The sequence below is a fragment of the Poeciliopsis prolifica genome, unplaced genomic scaffold (assembly GCF_027474105.1).
Source record: "Poeciliopsis prolifica strain line A6 unplaced genomic scaffold, Auburn_PproV2 SCAFFOLD225, whole genome shotgun sequence".
In the NCBI taxonomy this organism is placed as follows: Eukaryota; Metazoa; Chordata; class Actinopteri; order Cyprinodontiformes; family Poeciliidae; genus Poeciliopsis; species Poeciliopsis prolifica.
In genome coordinates this window covers 124,772-132,044 of record NW_026562600.1, presented here as the reverse complement: position 1 = coordinate 132,044, position 7,273 = coordinate 124,772, and the positions used below count along the sequence as shown (strand labels likewise).

The 7,273-nt window shown below is 44.6% G+C and overlaps 1 long non-coding RNA gene across 1 annotated transcript; it reads right to left on the bottom strand.

Moving 5' to 3' along the window:
* Positions 1-5,711: 5,711 nt before the first annotated feature.
* On the bottom strand, positions 5,712-7,064 carry LOC129357062 (uncharacterized). Its single transcript, XR_008605486.1, has 3 exons — positions 7,032-7,064; positions 6,013-6,145; positions 5,712-5,928 (listed from the first exon to the last, which is right to left on the bottom strand). It is a non-coding gene; the product is annotated as an uncharacterized LOC129357062 (long non-coding RNA).
* Positions 7,065-7,273: the final 209 nt, after the last annotated feature.

Here is a 7,273-nt window from a genome sequence, read left to right as displayed (position 1 = left end):
AGCACTGTGCTACCTGTAGCTCTGTGCAACCTATAGCTCTGTGCTACCTGTAGCTCTGTGCTAGCTTTAGCTCTGTGCTACCTATAGCTCTGTGCTAGCTTTAGCTCGTGCTACCTGTAGCTCTGTGCTGCCTATAGCTCTGTGCTACCTGTAGCTCTGTGCTACCTGTAGCTCTGTGATGCCTATAGCTCTGTGCTAGCTTTAGCTCTGTGCTACCTGTAGCTCTGTGCTAGCTTTAGCTCTGTTCTACCTGTAGCTCTGTGCTGCCTATAGCTCTGTGCTGCCTATAGCTCTGTGCTACCTGTAGCTCTTTGCTACCTGTAGCTCTGTGCTACCTATAGCTCTGTGCTACCTGTAGCTCTGTGCTACCTGTAGCTCTTTGCTACCTGTAGCTCTGTGCTACCTGTAGCTCTGTGCTACCTATAGCTCTGTGCTACCTGTAGCTCTGTGCTACCTATAGCTCTGTGCTACCTATAGCTCTGTGCTACCTGTAGCTCTTTGCTACCTGTAGCTCTGTGCTACCTGTAGCTCTGTGCTAGCTGTAGCTCTGTGCTACCTATAGCTCTGTGCTAGCTGTAGCTCTGTGCTACCTGTAGCTCTGTGCTAGCTTTAGCTCTGGGCTACCTGTAGCTCTGTGCTGCCTATAGCTCTGTGAGGTGTGCTACCTGTAGCTCTGTGCTAGCTTTAGCTCTGTGCTACCTATAGCTCTGTGCTACCTGTAGCTCTGTTCTAGCTTTAGCTCTGTGCTACCTGTAGCTCTGTGCTGCCTATAGCTCTGTGCTAGCTTTAGCTCTGTGCTACCTATAGCTCTGTGCTACCTGTAGCTCTGTGCTACCTGTAGCTCTGTGCTACCTGTAGCTCTGTGCTAGCTGTAGCTCTGTGCTACCTATAGCTCTGTGGTACCTGTAGTTCTGTGCTGCCTGTAGCTCTGTGCTACCTATAGCTCTGTGCTACCTGTAGCTCTGTGCTAGTTTTAGCTCTGTGCTACCTGTAGCTCTGTGCTACCTATAGCTCTGTGCTACCTGTAGCTCTGTGCTACCTATAGCTCTGTGCTACCTGTAGCTCTGTGCTAGCTTTAGCTCTGTGCTACCTATAGCTCTGTCCTACCTGTAGCTCTGTGCTAGCTTTAGCTCTGTGCTACCTGTAGTTCTGTGCTGCCTATAGCTCTGTGCTACCTGTAGCTCTGTGCAACCTATAGCTCTGTGCTACCTGTAGCTCTGTGCTAGCTTTAGCTCTGTGCTACCTATAGCTCTGTGCTACCTGTAGCTCTGTGCTAGCTTTAGCTCTGTGCTACCTGTAGCTCTGTGCTGCCTATAGCTCTGTGCTACCTGTAGCTCTGTGCTACCTGTAGCTCTGTGCTACCTATAGCTCTGTGCTACCTGTAGCTCTGTGCTGCCTATAGCTCTGTGCTAGCTTTAACTCTGTGCTACCTATAGCTCTGTGCTACCTGTAGCTCTGTGCTACCTGTAGCTCTGTGCTACCTGTAGCTCTGTGCTAGCTGTAGCTCTGTGCTACCTATAGCTCTGTGGTACCTGTAGCTCTGTGCTGCCTGTAGCTCTGTGCTACCTATAGCTCTGTGCTACCTGTAGCTCTGTGCTAGTTTTAGCTCTGTGCTACCTGTAGCTCTGTGCTACCTATAGCTCTGTGCTACCTGTAGCTCTGTGCTAGCTTTAGCTCTGTGCTACCTATAGCTCTGTCCTACCTGTAGCTCTGTGCTAGCTTTAGCTCTGTGCTACCTGTAGTTCTGTGCTGCCTATAGCTCTGTGCTACCTGTAGCTCTGTGCAACCTATAGCTCTGTGCTACCTGTAGCTCTGTGCTAGCTTTAGCTCTGTGCTACCTATAGCTCTGTGCTACCTGTAGCTCTGTGCTAGCTTTAGCTCTGTGCTACCTGTAGCTCTGTGCTGCCTATAGCTCTGTGCTACCTGTAGCTCTGTGCTACCTGTAGCTCTGTGCTACCTATAGCTCTGTGCTACCTGTAGCTCTGTGCTACCTATAGCTCTGTGCTACCTGTAGCTCTGTGCTAGCTTTAGCTCTGTGCTACCTGTAGCTCTGTGCTGCCTATAGCTCTGTGCTACCTGTAGCTCTGTGCTACCTGTAGCTCTGTGCTACCTATAGCTCTGTGCTACCTGTAGCTCTGTGCTAGCTTTAGCTCTGTGCTACCTGTAGCTCTTTGCTACCTGTAGCTCTGTGCTACCTGTAGCTCTGTGCTACCTGTAGCTCTTTGCTACCTGTAGCTCTGTGCTACCTGTAGCTCTGTGCTACCTATAGCTCTGTGCTACCTGTAGCTCTGTGCTACCTGTAGCTCTGTGCTACCTATAGCTCTGTGCTACCTGTAGCTCTTTGCTACCTGTAGCTCTGTGCTACCTATAGCTCTGTGTTACCTGTAGCTCTGTGCTACCTATAGCTCTGTCCTACCTGTAGCTCTGTGCTAGCTTTAGCTCTGTGCTACCTGTAGTTCTGTGCTGCCTATAGCTCTGTGCTACCTGTAGCTCTGTGCAACCTATAGCTCTGTGCTACCTGTAGCTCTGTGCTAGCTTTAGCTCTGTGCTACCTATAGCTCTGTGCTACCTGTAGCTCTGTGCTAGCTTTAGCTCTGTGCTACCTGTAGCTCTGTGCTGCCTATAGCTCTGTGCTACCTGTAGCTCTGTGCTACCTGTAGCTCTGTGCTACCTATAGCTCTGTGCTACCTGTAGCTCTGTGCTACCTATAGCTCTGTGCTACCTGTAGCTCTGTGCTAGCTTTAGCTCTGTGCTACCTGTAGCTCTGTGCTGCCTATAGCTCTGTGCTACCTGTAGCTCTGTGCTACCTGTAGCTCTGTGCTACCTATAGCTCTGTGCTACCTGTAGCTCTGTGCTAGCTTTAGCTCTGTGCTACCTGTAGCTCTTTGCTACCTGTAGCTCTGTGCTACCTGTAGCTCTGTGCTACCTGTAGCTCTTTGCTACCTGTAGCTCTGTGCTACCTGTAGCTCTGTGCTACCTATAGCTCTGTGCTACCTGTAGCTCTGTGCTACCTGTAGCTCTGTGCTACCTATAGCTCTGTGCTACCTGTAGCTCTGTGCTACCTGTAGCTCTGTGCTACCTATAGCTCTGTGCTACCTGTAGCTCTGTGCTAGCTTTAGCTCTGTGCTACCTGTAGCTCTGTGCTGCCTATAGCTCTGTGCTACCTGTAGCTCTGTGCTAGCTTTAGCTCTGTGCTACCTGTAGCTCTGTGCTGCCTATAGCTCTGTGCTACCTGTAGCTCTGTGCTGCCTATTGCTCTGTGCTACCTGTAGCTCTGTGCTGCCTATAGCTCTGTGCTAGCTTTAGCTCTGTGCTACCTGTAGCTCTGTGCTACCTATAGCTCTGTGCTACCTGTAGCTCTGTGCTACCTGTAGCTCTGTGCTACCTATAGCTCTGTGCTACCTGTAGCTCTGTGCTAGCTGTAGCTCTGTGCTACCTATAGCTCTGTGCTAGCTGTAGCTCTGTGCTAGCTGTAGCTCTGTGCTGCCAGTAATTTTGGAATCAAGTATGTACAATTATATCATTCCAGATTTTGCAGGCAGAATTTATTTTTTTTTTAAATACAATAAGTCCTCTTCTTTATCAGTGAGTCTAATTATCGAATAATATTGCAGTCATTAAATTGGTTAGTTTTTACCTCCATCATCAGTTCCTGGTTTATCTTTCCTCTCATCGTCTCTTCTTTGGGAAACACGAGTTTGTGGTGAATTTCGAGGATTTCAGTAAAACCAAATTGATCCCTGGAGTTTTTGATCTGATTGGTTAAACTGACAGGAAGGAGGATCATCAGAGGTGCAAAACTCGGAACTGGACTGAAGATCAGTCCAGTTTCGGAGATCTGAGCTGTTAGTAAATGACCGGCCACTGGGGGCGCTAGACCATCCGGACTGAAATCATATTTCTGATCCTGATATTTTAACATTTCTCATAACAAACAGAAGTTACAAAGTTTCAGCTAAAGAGCTGAAGATGACCCGGAAATACCAAGGATTCTGCAGAACCGGACCGGGTGGAGGTGAGACATGAACCAGAGAATATGTGACCCGTTTTCATTCCAAACCAGATTCTGCTCTCTGTGTTTGTTTGGACCTCAGACGGAACCATTTCCTGGTCGGTTCCCGTTCAGCTCCGGACTTCTCTGCATCTCAACATGTGAGTTTGTTTCTGGGTCCGTTTGGACCTCCAGATTCTGGTGGTCCAGGTGAAGCTCACCTGCCCTCCACTTTTCTTCTTCTTGATTATCTCTGAACGTTGCCGCGTTTGGCAAACGCCACTGCCCCCTCCTGGGGGTTGTGTGAATTAATACCTGAATCCAGAAATAGAAGAGATAGATTCTGCCATAAATTCACATTTTACCAATATTGTTGTCATTTGTGACGATAAACAATAACTAATAGCGTCTATTGCTGAGTAATGATCAGATAGGCTTTTATTATTTCAGTTCATAACCATCAAGAATAAGCTAATCTAATCAAACCAATCAGAAACATTCTGTGATTGATTCTGTGATTGATGGAGATGGAAATGGTGGTGTGCGATCAGGATGTTTATGACGCTGCGTATGGAGCTATGAGTTTGTTCCAGTGGCAGGTTTTGCCTCGCCGTGCATTTCGTCTCCTCTGGCCTGAAAACGAAAGGCGAACAGATTGAGTGGAGCAGAAACTCCTGGCCCAGTTCGGGTCGGGCTCACTGGCACCGAGGACGAAGAGGATGGAAATGGGTCCATGGGGCTTGGCCTAGTCAAAGGCTTGTGATGCGGTTTGTTAGTTTGAGACGAGTGAATAAATGTTTTAGTTTATTCACTCTGATTGATATCAGAGTGAATCTAATTGATCTGATATCAATGTAATAAAAACACTTCAACAGAAAAATGATTTGTTTTCTCAACAGCAGAATAAAGATTATTAATTGATTATTGATTTAGGCTGAGCAGCTCAACGTGATTATTATTCCTCACATGTACTGATGAATAAGTCCAAATGATTCTCCTGTTAATGATTTATGATAAAAGTCTTATTGCCCTCCTGACCGGCGATCAGATATTAAAGTGGCTTGTTGATGATATTTACCTTAAATACTTTTTTTCATTCCTGCTTTTTGGAAACCTGGTGAGCCGAACGACTCGGAGCCAAGAAACTCAGACATCCGAGTCAGAAAACAATCAAACCTGGAGAACGGTGAAGCGGCGAGTTCTTCCAGAACCTGAAGAACATCTGAGGAACGATGGTTTTTAAAAAGCTAAATTAAATCTATTTAATTTAGCTTTCTGTTAATGCAAAGATGAGTAATCATCTGAGTCTCAGCAGCCATAATTTAATAATCTGTGTTCTGTAAACACTGGTTTTATTTCCATTCTGCATTTCTCCATCTGAAGCTTCAAATAGTGAAGGACAGATTGAGAACTTGTTGTTTTTGGTTGTTTCACAGACGCAGCATGACATCGATATGTTCACAATGACCCATAAGCTCAGCGCGCGGTGACGTTTCAGTTTAATGAAACTGATGAAGAAAAACAGGATCTGAGGAAATAAAACGTTTTCATTTCTTCAGTTTCAGTGAAAATGTCGACCTGATGTTTTATTATTGTCCTGAAATCTTTTCAGACTTCATGATGCCGACGTTTCTGATTCAGTAAATAAAAAATTAAACGTTTCACAAAAACTCAGGAGAGATAAAATGAGTTTATTATTATTTTTCATTCTGACATAAAAGATTAACAATAATAAAGTTCAAATCACAGCAAAGCTGAAGTCAGATTGAAGCTTCAACCGTTTCAGATGTGAAGAACATCAAGGAGCTGCAGACCTGGACCCGGTTTGGGTCCGACCCGAAGAATGAACCATCCATCCTGCTCCGACTGGCGCCCCCTGGTGGACCGTTACCAGCTGAGGTCAGAGGTCAGCCTCCTGCTGCTTTCCATCTTCATCCCTGATGACAGGAGGAGGAAACAACCTGGTTACCAATGGCAACGCAGGAAAAATCAGCATGCTGGGTCCTGGTTCTGTCCGTCACCTGCAGCTTTACTTCACAGACCCAGGAGTTCTGGATTCCACAGGGAACGTCATTCCAGTTGTTTTCCATGTCAAAATGTCGGATTTCACCACAGTCTTCATCTGTGTCTTCATGGTTGTTTGGCTCCTAGAAACTGCAAATAAAAACAAGAACTTTTGTCCTTTAGACGCAGCGAGAAACTGCAGCTCACTGGAAACATCTTGGTGCTGAAATATGATTTCTTTGTCAATATTAAGGAATTATTTACTCAGAACAAGCAGATATTTCTTGTCAAAAAGTTACTTGTACCTTAGTTTTGTCTTATTTAGACCAAAAATACCTTTGAGTTTTTGCAGTGCACTAATTTTCATCTTTGTTTAGATTAAGATTTTATCTAAACAATAAAAATCAACCTTAGTTGATGAAAATTAGTCTTTGTTTTCAGAGCATTTTATTCACCACAAAGTTCTTTAACCAGATAAAAACAGGAGAAAATAAAACAAAAATATTCTGCTAAAATTAAAATACACAAAATAGTGTCTTCAAAACATAATGTTGCTCCACAGAATAAGGTAAATTTTAAATGAACCATGGATATGAAAATAATAATAAATCAGTTTAAACACTTGGTACAAATGTTAAATTATGTCAGTCACCAAATTAGTGGTGAATTTGCAGGTAATTGTTTAAGTATGGAAATATGGTGTTGCATTTCTGCTTAGAAAGTTTGTAAATGGAACAAAACAGATGTAATAAAATAATTATAAAATATGTAAAGTAAACTGAAATCGCTTTACATCTACCTATGAAACTGAACTCAGGTTAAAGTATGAGTGACTCCATATCAACTCGTGACTTAATATCATGAACCAATATGTATTAATTTATAATTTTCATTAACTTCAAGATAAACACTTTAGTGTCTCAGATTCTTCCAAAAGAGGCCTGAATAATGAGATCAGATTTTATTGAGATCAACCAGCCTGTCGTCGGGTCACTCATCTCACCAATCTGGACCTGCTGGACCTCTAACCTCTGACCTGGGGTTGAGTCGAGTCCCGTCCACCCATTCCATTCTCCGGCCTTTCATCAGTCCGATCCAAACTTTGTGTCTCAACCGTCTCAGGAAGTTCTGCTCTTCTCTGCTGTTGATGGTCACCAGGTCGGCTCCTCTTCCCAGACAATAGTTTCTGCTTTTATTCCATGTTGTCATGGTGGAGGAAATGTAGTAGATGCTTGGACAAAATGTCACCAACTGTTGTTTGAAGGAACTGGGCACTGG